This window comes from Wolffia australiana, chromosome 9, assembly GCF_029677425.1.
Source record: "Wolffia australiana isolate 7733 chromosome 9, ASM2967742v1".
NCBI lineage: Eukaryota > Viridiplantae > Streptophyta > Magnoliopsida > Alismatales > Araceae > Wolffia > Wolffia australiana.
Window position 1 is genome coordinate 2,675,001 of NC_135843.1, and position 12,881 is coordinate 2,687,881.

General features: G+C 47.9%; 1 pseudogene; it reads right to left on the bottom strand.

Moving 5' to 3' along the window:
• Window positions 1–5,057: 5,057 nt before the first annotated feature.
• On the bottom strand, window positions 5,058–5,600 carry LOC144707890 (putative polyamine transporter At3g13620 pseudogene; annotated as a pseudogene).
• Between the last annotated feature and the right edge of the window lie 7,281 nt (window positions 5,601–12,881).

Below are 12,881 nucleotides of genomic sequence, written 5' to 3' on the forward strand. Positions count from 1 at the left end.
AGAGGGGTTGAGAAAGAGAGAGAGAGAGAGACTGAGAGACTTAGAGAGATAGAGATCGAGAGGGGTTTAGAAAAGGCAAGAGATAGAGAGAGGTAGAGATCGAGAGGGGTTGAGAAAAGGGGAGAGAGATTGAGATTCTGATATATTGGGAGAGGTTGAGATAGAGAGTTGAGAAAGCGAGAGAGATTGAGAGATATAGGGATAGAGATCGAGACTCCAAAGGGGCTGAGACTTGAGAAAGGGAGGAGATATTGGGACAAAGAGATATTCAAGTGGCTTGACAGCTATCCAAAGGCTGGATGGGTTTGACAACAGTTACCAACGAACTAGAGATTCTATTGAATCAGCTGATAACATTATAGAAAGAGCACCATTCTCTTCGAGGTTGGAAGGGTATTATTAAATGTTTTTAATACAGGGGAATAGAGATTGCGATAACGGGATCGAGTGATAGTGTTCGCCCAATCAATATAAGTTCGTCATCCGGTATCGGACAACCGATATCCGATATCCGGGAAAAAATGAGACGGTGTCGGATATCGGATATCGGACTTGGTCAGTACCCAGTCACCAGAGGCAATAATGGATCTTCTCCTACTTGTTAGAAACCTACAGCTATATATGTAAAAAAAGGGTAAGACATACTCAAACCGGCGGATAGTCTTGTGTGGAGAGATTATTATAAATAATAATATATGTGTACAGAGTGGAGAGATTTCTATGCCACCAAGCAAGAGACCAGAATAACGACTAATTTGATTGTCAAGCCCATAGATAGATAAATAGTGCTATCTATCCATCCATTTATCTATCCATCCATCTATCTGTCTATCTATCTATCAACCTACCTATCAATCTATCTATTTATGTATCTATCTATCTCTCTCTATCTACAAATCTATCTATCTATCTATCCATCCATCCATCTTTCTATCTATTTATCCATCCATATATCTATCTATCTATCTGTCTACCTATCTATCTATCTATTTATCTATCTATAGATATATAGATTAGGAAGATGGATGGATTGATTGATAGATGGGTATATAGATTGATATGTAGAGAGAGGCTTAGGGAATGAAAGTTATAGACATTGAGAAAGAGGGAGAAAAGACAGCGGTACAGAATGTGAGATATGGGTCGATATGTAAACAGTGAAAGAGAGGAGCGGCAGAAGGACAGAGATAGAGACATAGAGAGGGGGACAAGGATCAAGGAAGAGAGAGATGAGGAAAGAGAAATCATTAGAGAGCAGAAAAGAGAGACATCAGCACAGAGAGAGAGAAAGATATGAGGAGAGTGAGTGAGAGGGAGGGAGAGAGAGAGAGATAAAAGAGCTGGAGAAGGGATAGCATTTTGTCATCCGTCCTTCATAAAAAGGTGATATGTCGTATTCCAGATATTCGGTTGAATGACTCAATAGAGAGCTTTTAGTCATCATTATTAGGCATCATTGATTTATGACAGATTGTGGATGACGAAAATGGCATACGGATAACTGATAATGACTGATGATTGTCTGGATGATACATTTATAAGAAATATAAATAAAAACAAAACATATGACATTATAGTTTTTAACTGCTGAAGAATGAGACAGCTTCACCACCACGCCGTCGTGCAGGTGGAAGGCTTCGTGGCACAATTTTAGTGAGATGAGTAATTTTATTCATGGAGCAATTTTAATGAGATGTGACAAGCTTTGTGGCTGGCTGGTTGAAGAGCACACCACCATATCGTCGTGCCGAAGAACCGCACTCCGACGTAGAAGAACGAGTCGGGCTGTGCGGCGACACTTCATGGCGGAGGATGTACTGTGCCCTCCTCGGATGGCCGTTGCACCTGGCTGGGACGACGTGCCCTCCTCGGCGCCATCCTCGGCGAGGATTAGAGGAGACAGACTTGGGAGGAGCGGCAGCGACGCAGGGACGAGGATGTCCGGTGCGCGACCAATATATGCAGCTTTGAGATAACAGGGAACGAGGGCGGACCGAGCCAAACTCTCTGCAGCTATTCCCATGGCGAGACTTCGTAATGAGTCCTGACGTCGGTGATGAAGGTTGATCCGGGGAGTACGAAGAAGCTGTGAATGAGAACGAGGAGGATCTGTGCGATAGAGGAAAGGCGATACTCTCCCAAGCTGAACGATGCAGGACCCAGAAAGAACTTGATAGGCAGAAGGAGATACTCGGGAGGGGTCGGGGTTGCCAAAGCTGAAGGGGACGAGAAGAGTGATGTAGATAAGGAAGAGGGAGGATGATAAAGGCGAGAATGGGGTGTAACTTTGTCGTTGTTATTTTCGTTTCAGTCAAAACAAATATTATAATTTGTAAACTTACTCTGTAATGTATAGTTGTGAGAAAGGTCATCTCCACAGGGATCGGATCTGAGAGTTGAATTGAATTAATGAGTACGAGAATAAACAAACACCACTGCGTGTTTGTTATTATGTCTCAGAGAGAACAATGAAGTATTTAATAGTGATGTGTAAAGGAAGTGCTGTGCAAATATTTTATTTCGACGTCAAAAATACATATATATATATATTAGATATATGTTAATGTCGTGGAAGATGACATAGATACACACATTAGGAATATGATATAAATCTGAAACTCTTGCTCGTAGGAAGCTGATAATAATATGACCCATTAATAGTGGAGACAACACAAAATGTTACCTTCCATTCTTCATACCATCACCATCTTATTTTTGCAATTTGTACTCCCCTCATTCTATTCTCTAACCATGTCTTTAGACCCTACCCTGACACTCCAACATTGCGTCCCACAATGTTTTGGTTGGATTGACTCAAGATAGACAGAGTCAATACAAGTCTTAGGCACTAGGGGTAATATTGGAGTGTATGGGTAGTTGGAGTGAGACAAAAACTTCACGTACATCCCAACTGTTCAAGAACAATTAATTCGAGCAATCCAATTGTGAGACGCCAGCCAGAAATTTGGGAGTAATTGAACACCTTTCCAATCATTTCTAAGTAGCTGACAGACTTGAAATTTTTTGCACCACGTAAAACATCTATGCCGACTCAAAGCATGCATATGTACTTATTTATAACATGATATGCATGACGTTATTTTGGATATTATTTCACGTGGATTAATTATTTGAGGAAGAATAAATTGAGATTAAACATGGGCTCTGTCATGGCGAGGAATTGGTAAGAAAGTTAAGTTCTGCTATTTTATCCATCTGTTTTCATACTTTGTCTGATGCTCTTCTGACATCATGATGCACATTGATGCTCTATCTTATTAAATATAATATATGTTCCTTTGATATGAGTCTAAGGCCTGCATACGATCGAAGTTAAGATATTGATTCATAGAAATTACGTGGGATTGGTATTTTATAACTCAACTAAAAGCCACAAAAACAAACACTTGGGTCGAAGTTGAATGAAACATAAAATATGGTTAAAACGTCAAAGCAATATCTTCTTTAAAATACGGTAGTTGCGTGCTGTGAATATTACAGCCAATACATCTCATCAGATCTTGTTCTTCTTGTCGACCTCCTCTAGAACTTATTTAGTACACTTTTGGATCTCCCACATCACACTTCCCATTACTTTGATCCCAAATTCCTTTGTATTGAATTAACTTGTTATTCTAACAAATTATTAGACATTATAATTTATAACAAGTTTTGTCTACCCGTCCTTGAAACATCGTGGCGACGATGCCAATTCTTCTCGTGGACAACGTGGGATATTTTGCCAGATGAGTGCAACTCCAAGTATTGAAGTTGCACATGGTTCGGCTTCAGCGGTAACAGATAAAGCGATTGACATCACACCGTCACATATCTTAATTCGCCCGCAGATGCGACAGATAACACCATCACGAGACACAGATATAGATAGGTAAATATAGATATGGATGGAGAAAAGATAGATAGATTTGATGGATGGAAAAATAGAGTAAATAGATAGATAGGTAGAGACATAGATAGAGAGTTAAAGCGAGAAAGGTTGAGTGACACACAGAACTGACAAAAGGGATAGGGACAGAGAGAGAAAGGGAGAGCAAGACAAAGGTAGTGAGAGAGATATAGACAGCAAGAGCAAGAGAGCGGTAGAGCGAGAAACAGAGAGAGGGAGAGCGAGAGACAGAAATAGAGACAAGATGAGGAGATTTCAAGTGGAGAAAGAGACCAAATCCAAATAGGACTAGGCAACCTCAAAGACACTTATAAACGCGGCATTAGACTCCGTTAAAATCAAGGAAGCGCGAAAAGGAGAGAATAACGAATATAGTAGTAATCAATTCTCAGAGAGAGCGAGAGAGAGAGAGACACAGAGAGATAGAGAGCGAGAGCGAGAAAGAGGTAGAGAGAAACAGCGAGAGACAGAAAGATAGAGCCAAAACGAGAGAGAGAGAGAGAGAGCTATCATAGTAACCTCAAAGACACTTATAAACGTGGCATTAGACTCCGCTAAAATGAAGGAAACGAGAAAAGGAGAGAATAACGAATATAGTAGTAGTAAATTCTCAGGGAGAGCGAGAGAGAGAGAGAGGTAGAGAGAAACAGCGAGAGGGCTGGCGAGAGACAGAAAGATAGAGCCAAAACGAGAGATAGAGAGCTATCATAGTAAACCTGTATAATGGGAAGATTTCAAGCCGAGAAAGATACCAAATCCAAATCGTACAAGGTAACCTCTGACACTCACCAAGGCAGACCTGGACACCTACGTCTGGCGTTCTCAAATCAGCTAAGTTAAAATCAGCCAAGCAAGAAAGAGAGAGTAATGGAAAAATAGCACTATGGCATTCTCAAAGATAATATTTACATATTCAAATGGAGTAAAGAGATGGAGAGATGGAGGCAGAGATAGATCGGAGGAAATAGAGACACAGAAAGAGGGACACCGACTTCCCACCAGGTTTCGGCCTTCCCTAAGAGAAAGAGAGAGAAAGAGATAGATAGATAAATAGATACAGAGAGAGATAGAGGCGAGAAAGGGAGAGAGAGAGGGAGAGAAGGGAAGGAAGAGAAAAATGATAGAAGAGAGAGGGAGAGGGAGGGAGATACTAGTGTTCAGTGCAGGGGGGGTCGGTGTAGGCGAGCCATTTCTTCTCCTTGAGGGCCTTGGAGAGAAAGTAGAGAACGGCGCCGAGCGAGGTCATGCCAGCACTGACGGCGTACATTCTCCGGCTGCCCATGAGCATGACGAGCACGATGAAGACGGAGGGCACGACGCACATGGCGGCGAGCCACGGCGTGCTGGCGGGCACTCGGAAGGGCCGCTTCAGCAGCGGCTTCTTCTGCCGCAGCAAGAGGAAGGCCGCGAACTCCAGCAGCATGCTCAGCGCGTAGGTGAAGTTGGCCGCCGCGACGATGTCTTCGAACCTCATGAAGGTGAAAGCCAGCGTAATGGCCATCGACACGATGATGGCCAGCCACGACGTGCAAAACCACGCCGATCGCACGGCCAGGAAGCGCGGGAGCAGGCCCAGATCTGCCATGCCGAGCATCTGGAAGGAGCACGCGCTCAGCGCCGCCTCGTATAGCCCGATGGCCGACAGAACGGCGCCCACCTCCACGCACACCTTGAGCCGTTTGCCCACGATCATGCCTGCCAGGGCCACCCCAAGAACAGACCAAAATTTGTTTTTCCTTACACACAAGGTTTAGAAATCGATGGAGAGAGACCGAGGTTTAGAGAGACATGTTGAGAGAGAGGGACAGAAGTTTTGTGAGAGAGAGACAGTTTGAGAGAGAGATAGAAAGAGGCGCAGAGAAAGAGAGACGTCGAGAGAGAGAGAGCGTCAACGGTGGAGAGAGAGCGAGGGATTGAGTTGTTGAGAGATGTGGAGAGAGAGAGTGTTAAGACCCCTCTCAGGGTCTACGGTTGACGGAAGACAGAAGGCCCGGGGGAGGGTCGTTTCGTCTCCACAGGGGGGCCGCTTGGAGTCCCGTCCCCCAGGCGTATGGGTCACGGTACTCCCGTAAGCCCGCATAAGGAAGAGGGGACTGAGAAGCGAATCAGGAAGCCAAACCGTAAGCTCTCTCTCTCCTTCTCTCCTTCTCTCCTTCTCTCCTTCTCTCCTTCTCTCCTTCTCTCCTTCTCTCCTTCTCTCCTTCTCTCTCTCGCTTTAACCTCCTATCATCTTGCCCTAACCTTCTTCCTGGTCTCTTCCAGCGCGATACCTCACCTAGCTACGCGCCTCCTGACGGACCCAAGGAGCCGCGTACCTCAGCGCACATCTCGCCACCTCTCTCCCCTGCTGCCTTCTCTTCTCCCTTTCTGTACCGGACCTCTGCTGGTTTCTGTTGAGAACTACTTGGAAGTTGATTCGAGTTTGTTGGGTTTCGAGAGACTTAACATTTGGTATCAGAGCCACCATCCAGCGACCTGTGCATGCCGAAGGGGCTCACATTAGGGCGCATGGAAGAACTGGAGGGACGAGTGGACCAGCTGTCGGTGGTCTCCCAAAACACCGTTGACGCTCTGGCCGTGCTCACAGCACGGTTGGACGAAAGCAAGAAGAATACGACCGAAGCTCTGGAGAGGATTCTTCAGGCTCTCGCCACCAGAGGGACGAACTCGGATACCGGGCAGGGTATTTCCCCAAGACCCCCAGCGCCACTCCACAGCTCGGGAGATGACCAGGCTTCGCTCCGAGACACGATACCACCGCCGGCCACCGCACAGCCTGAACACGCAGGACTGCTCGCTCCCGGCATACCACGCCTCGCCCCACTCCCACGACATCCTCGCATGCGTGGATCTCCGTCCAGCCATTTGTCGATGCAAGACATACGGGGCTCAGTGCCATGCGTCTCTGGGCATATTGGTGCAAGTGACTCCGCACCGCGATTCCAAGGATGGGATTCGGGATTTCCACCGACACGAGCTTTTCCCCTCGAAGACAATGAGGGACACCCCCCGGGAATCCCTCTCATGGCGGATCGTCAGCCTACCCAACGCCCTCGTGGTACTGGTCGACCGCCACCAATCCTGGCACACGGAGACACAATTTGGACCTCTCCGCCTGCTGGCGACGTGCTTGAGGAAGATCCCCGGGTTGGTATGGGACGGCACTCAGATCGCCCCCACGTCTACCGCAAGGGCGACCGGCCGGTGTTCTCGGGCGACAATCCAGAATGGTGGCTACGTAGAGTGGATCAGTACTTTCGCCTGCACTCGACGGCCACCCATGAACATCTTCAATTGGTGGCAATGCATCTGGAAGGGAAGCATTGGACTGGTTCTGTTATCGTGATGACCACTTCGGGTTTCTGGACTGGGACGACTTCCGTAGACGAATCTCTAAGCGCTTTGGTTATTCGACAGACGAGGCGAACCATCGCTTGTTTAAACTCGAGCAAAGGGGAACAGTGGAAGAATTGATCGCAGAATTTGAGCTCTTGGCCGGGTACGCGTTCACCATTCCTTCCGACATCCTCGCAAAGGCATTCCTCTCGGCACTCCAACCGGATATTCGCTCTACAGTCCGAAGGTGTAAGCCGCGATCCCTCGATGAGATGCAAGAGTATGCCTTGGAGGCTGAGCATCAGCTGTCGCAGGTTCTGCAAGGGGTTCAGACAAAGATGGCGACGGCTCAATCATCTCGGGAGCGAGGAAACAGACCCCCGCCAAGCACACGACCTCTGCCTGCTGTAACGGGGGGCCAAGTGCCGCCAGATCAGGAACGAAAAAGCGGCCGGACATATGTGGGTCTGATAGAGGAGGAATGGAGAATGAGGAAGGCGAAGGGCCTTTGCTTCCACTGCAATGAGAAATTCACGCCCGGCCACCGCTGCCGGCTGGAGTTGCGTCTCTACCTGGTCCAGAGCGATACCGATTATTGTCCCTCTTCCGGGGGTGAGGAGGAATTCTCCCCGACCACGGACGATGAACTACAAGGAACAGCCCAAGTAACACTGAATGCCATGTTAGGCCTCACGTCAAAAGGCACACTAAAGATGACAGGTGTGCTTCGGGGCCGACCAATTTCCATCTTGGTCGACGGAGGCGCAACGCACAATTTCGTCTGCAGACAACTTCTTAATGATTTGAATATCCAGTTGATCGACATCAACCCATATGACATTACTCTGGGCGACGGCTATGTTCTTCAAGGTCATCAATTATGCCGCAATATGGAGCTCACTATGCAAGGTCTCTCTATAATCCAAGATTTCTTACCGTTGGAGCGCATTGGGATTGAGGTGATTCTGGGAGTACAATGGCTGCGGAGCCTCGGGTGGGTGAACACCAACTATGATCTCCTTATGCTCAGTTTCAGTGTCGACGGGGTTTCCCATACCCTCAGGGGTGACCCATCGGCGCCTCGCTCCAGTCGAAGCAAGCACCACCGGCCGGGTTCTGGGGGGCTCCAAGCAGAGTTCCACTACATCGCGGGCGTGTCTCAGCCACTCTTGGCACCAGATGCATCTCGACTCTATGCGCAGCTTCAAGCAACTTTTCCCCAAACATTTGGGACACCACAAGGACTCCCTCCGAGGCGCGACATTGACCACCGCATTCTTCTACTGCCGGATGCCATTCCCGTTAGTGTTCGCCCGTACCGTTACTCGCCTGCTCAGAAGAACAAATTGGAGCGAGTAGTGCAGGAGCAGCTTGCACAAGGAATAATTCGCCACTCAACCAGCCCTTATTCGAGCCCAGCGTTGCTGGTCCCTAAGAAAGATGGAACCTGGCGTTGTTGTGTCGACTATCGGGCATTGAATCGCATAACTGTGCCGGACAAGTTTCCCATTCCCGTGGTCGACGAGTTGCTGGAAGAACTGAATGGGATGGAAATCTTCTCCAAGCTGGATCTGAAGTCCGGGTATCACCAGATCAGGATGCATGAAGAGGATGTGCCCAAAACGGCGTTCCGCACGCACCAAGGCCACTATGAGTTTTTGGTGATGCCGTTCGGCCTTACCAATGCTCCCGCCACTTTTCAAGCCCTCATGAACCAGATATTTCAACCCTTCTTGAGGAAGTTTGTGCTCGTCTTCTTTGATGATATTCTGGTCTATAGCCGAGACAGCGCCTCCCATGAGCAACATCTTCATGAAGTATTTCAAACCTTGGCAGCTCACCAACTGTGTGTGAATGCGAAGAAGTGTGTCTTCCTACAAAGGCAACTAGAGTACTTGGGGCATGTGATTTAGCAAGAAGGGGTGGCTACAGACCAGGGAAAGATATCAGACATCGTGGGATGGCCGGTTCCCCGTACAGTGCATCAATTGCGGGGATTCCTCGGGTTGACTGGCTACTACTGCAGATTTGTGGCTAATTATTCAGCGATCGCTTGGCCTCTCACCCAGCTTCTCAAGAAGGAGGCATTCAAGTGGACGCAAATGGCACAGCAGGCCTTCGAGAAATTGAAGGTTGCTATGACCACTACCCCGGTATTACTTTTACCTGATTTTTCACAGGAGTTCTGCATAGAGACCGATGCCTCCGGTTTGGGGGTCGGTGCCGTCTTGATGCAGCAGGGTCGTCCCGTGGCTTACTTCAGCAAGGCTTTTCCACCGACCGCCCACGAGCGCTCGACATATGAACGTGAGCTCATTGCTATTGTGTGGGCGGTTCATCGCTGGCGGCATTACCTTATGTTTTGAAGATTCATTATCCGGACTGACCAATACAGCCTGAAGTATTTATTCGAGCAGTGAGAGGTACAAGGTCCTTACCACAAGTGGGTTTCTAAACTAATGGGTTTTTTATTTGAGATTCAATACAAAGAAGGCAGGGCTAACAAGGTAGCGGATGCGCTATCTCGTTACCCCCGGCTGGACGGGGTGGCTCTCTGCTCAATGTCCATCCCAGTATGGCACGATAAGGAGACCCTGCGTCGTGAGCTCGCTGCAGACCCAAAGTGGCAGCAGGTTATGACCGAACTTCGCCAAGGTTCCATTGGAAGTGCGCAATATTCTCTGCGCGAAGATCTTCTGCTCTATAAGGATCGACTCGTCCTCCCAAGCAAGTCCGAGCTCATTCCACTCATTCTGACGGAATTCCATGACAAGGCGATGGGTGGACATATGGGATTTCTGAAGACCTATCACCGCATCAAGCAGCAGTTCTATTGGGTTGGAATGAAGAGCGACATCAAGAAGCACACTAACCAATGTCAGGTGCGCCTCCAATTCAAAGCCTCTCATCTAGCTCCGGCAGGTCTTCTTCAACCACTTCCAATACCGGCGCAAATTTGGGACGACATCTCCTTGGATTTCGTGGAAGGGTTACCACGATCTGGAGGCTTCGACACCATCCTCGTGGTTGTGGACTGTCTCAGCAAGTACAGCCATTATGTGCTGTTCAAGCATCCATTCACAGCCAAAGACATTGCCACTATCTTCATGCGCGAGATCGTTCGACTACATGGGATCCCCAAAACCATGGTGTCGGACAGGGGTCAAGTCTTCACAAGTGCATTCTGGCGTGAGTTACACCGACAGCAAGGGACACGTCTCCACATGAGCTCGGCATACCATCCCGAATCTGATGGTTAGACGGAGATTGTTAATCGGGGCCTGGAAGCTTACTTACGTTGTTTCGCTGGGGATAAACCCAACACTTGGCATCAATGGTTGCCATGGGCAGAGTTTAGTTACAACACGGCCTATCACACGGCGGCCAAGACCTCGCCTTTCCGGATTGTCTACGGGCGGGACCCTCCACCCTTGGTGCGTTTCGGCTCATCCCCATCGCCAATGGCGGAGGTGGACCGGCTCCTGGAAATGAGGGACCAGATGTTAATTTCTTAAAGTACCATCTCCAGAAATCCCAGGCCTTGATGCAGTGTTCTGCTGACAAGCACCGTCGTGATGTATCCTTCCAAGTTGGCGACATGGTGTACATCAAATTACGCCCCTACCGTATGAACTCGCTGGCACGCCGCCCTAATGAGAAGCTAGGCCCGCGGTACTTTGGCCCATACCGCATCAGTCAACGAGTGGGGGTAGTGGCGTACAAGCTAGAATTACCAGACCATTGCTCTATACACCCAGTTTTCATGTATCGCAGCTTCGGCAGGCAGTAGGCATCCATGAAGCCTCTCAAGAGATACCTCCGACACTATCAAAGGACCTTGTCTGGCAAGTTTCTCCGGAGGCCCTCCAAGAATCTAAATACACGGCGGATGGTACACAGGTCCTAATTAAATGGCGAGATCTCCCCGACTTCGAAGCTACCTGGGAGGATGCTGCACAGATGGCCTCTCGTTTTCCTGAATTCCAACTTGAGGACAAGTTGGCACTTCAAGGGGGGAGAATTGTTAAGACCCCTCTCAGGGTCTACGGTTGACGGAAGACAGAAGGCCCGGGGGAGGGTCGTTTCGTCTCCACAGGGGGGCCGCTTGGAGTCCCGTCCCCCAGGCGTATGGGTCACGGTACTCCCGTAAGCCCGCATAAGGAAGAGGGGACTGAGAAGCGAATCAGGAAGCCAAACCGTAAGCTCTCTCTCTCCTTCTCTCCTGCTCTCCTTCTCTCCTTCTCTCCTTCTCTCCTTCTCTCCTTCTCTCCTTCTCTCCTTCTCTCCTTCTCTCCTTCTCTCCTTCTCTCTCTCGCTTTAACCTCCTATCATCTTGCCCTAACCTTCTTCCTGGTCTCTTCCAGCGCGATACCTCACCTAGCTACGCGCCTCCTGACGGACCCAAGGAGCCGCGTACATCAGCGCACATCTCGCCACCTCTCTCCCCTGCTGCCTTCTCTTCTCCCTTTCTGTACCGGACCTCTGCTGGTTTCTGTTGAGAACTACTTGGAAGTTGATTCGAGTTTGTTGGGTTTCGAGAGACTTAACAGAGAGATTGAGATATTGAGATATCGAGATATTGAGAGATGTTGAGATAGATAGGTTGAGAAACGCAGAGAGAGATTGAGAGATTGAGATACTGGGAAATATTGAGATAGAGAAGAGTGAGAAGAGCGAGACAAAGGTAGTGAGAGAGAGATAGACTGCAAGAGCAAGAGCGAGGTAGAGTGAGAAACGGAGAGAGGTAGAACGAGACACAGAAATAGAGACAAGATGAGGAGATTCTAGTCGAGAAAGAGACCGAAGCCAAATAGTAATAGACAACATCAAAGACACTTATAAACGCAACATTGGACTCCATTAAAATCAAGTGAGAAAAGGAGAGAATAAATAATATAGTACTAGTCAATTCTCAACGAGAGAGAGAGACAGACAGAGAGAGAGAGAGAGAGATAGACAGCGACAGCGACAGAGAGGAGGCAAAAAATAAGGAGAGGGTTGGCGACATATAGAAAGATAGAGCCAAAGAGAGAGAGATAACTATCATAGTAAACCAGTATAATGGGGAGATTTCGAGCCAAGAAAGAGTCGAAATCCAAATCGTACAAGGTAACCTTTGACACTCACAAAGACAGACCTGGATACCTACCTGTGGCATTCTCAAATCAACGAAGTTAAAATCAGCAAAGCGAGAAAGAGAGAGTAACGGAAAAATAGCTCGCTGCATTCTCAAATGGGATATTTACATAATTAAATGGAGTAAAGAGATGGAGGGATTGAGGCAGATATAGATAGAGCGAAATAGAGCAAGAGATAGAATGGCACCGAGTTCCCATCAGGTTTCGGGCTTCCCTCAGAGAAAGAGAGATAAAGGTACAGGTAAATAGATACAGATAGAGAGAGGAGAGAAGGAGAGAGAGAGAGAGAGAGAAAGAAAAGGGGAGAAAGAGAGGAATGATAAAGGAGGGAGTGAGAAGGAGAGGGAGGGAGTGTTAGTATTCTTGACCTTTCTAAACACTTTTATGTCAGTTACTATGTCGGTTGGAACATTAGTTCCTATATATGTACCTAATTTGAAAATAAAAAAGTAAGCTTTAAATTTCATAAAGAAAGGTGATATGTGTTGTGTTACATATCC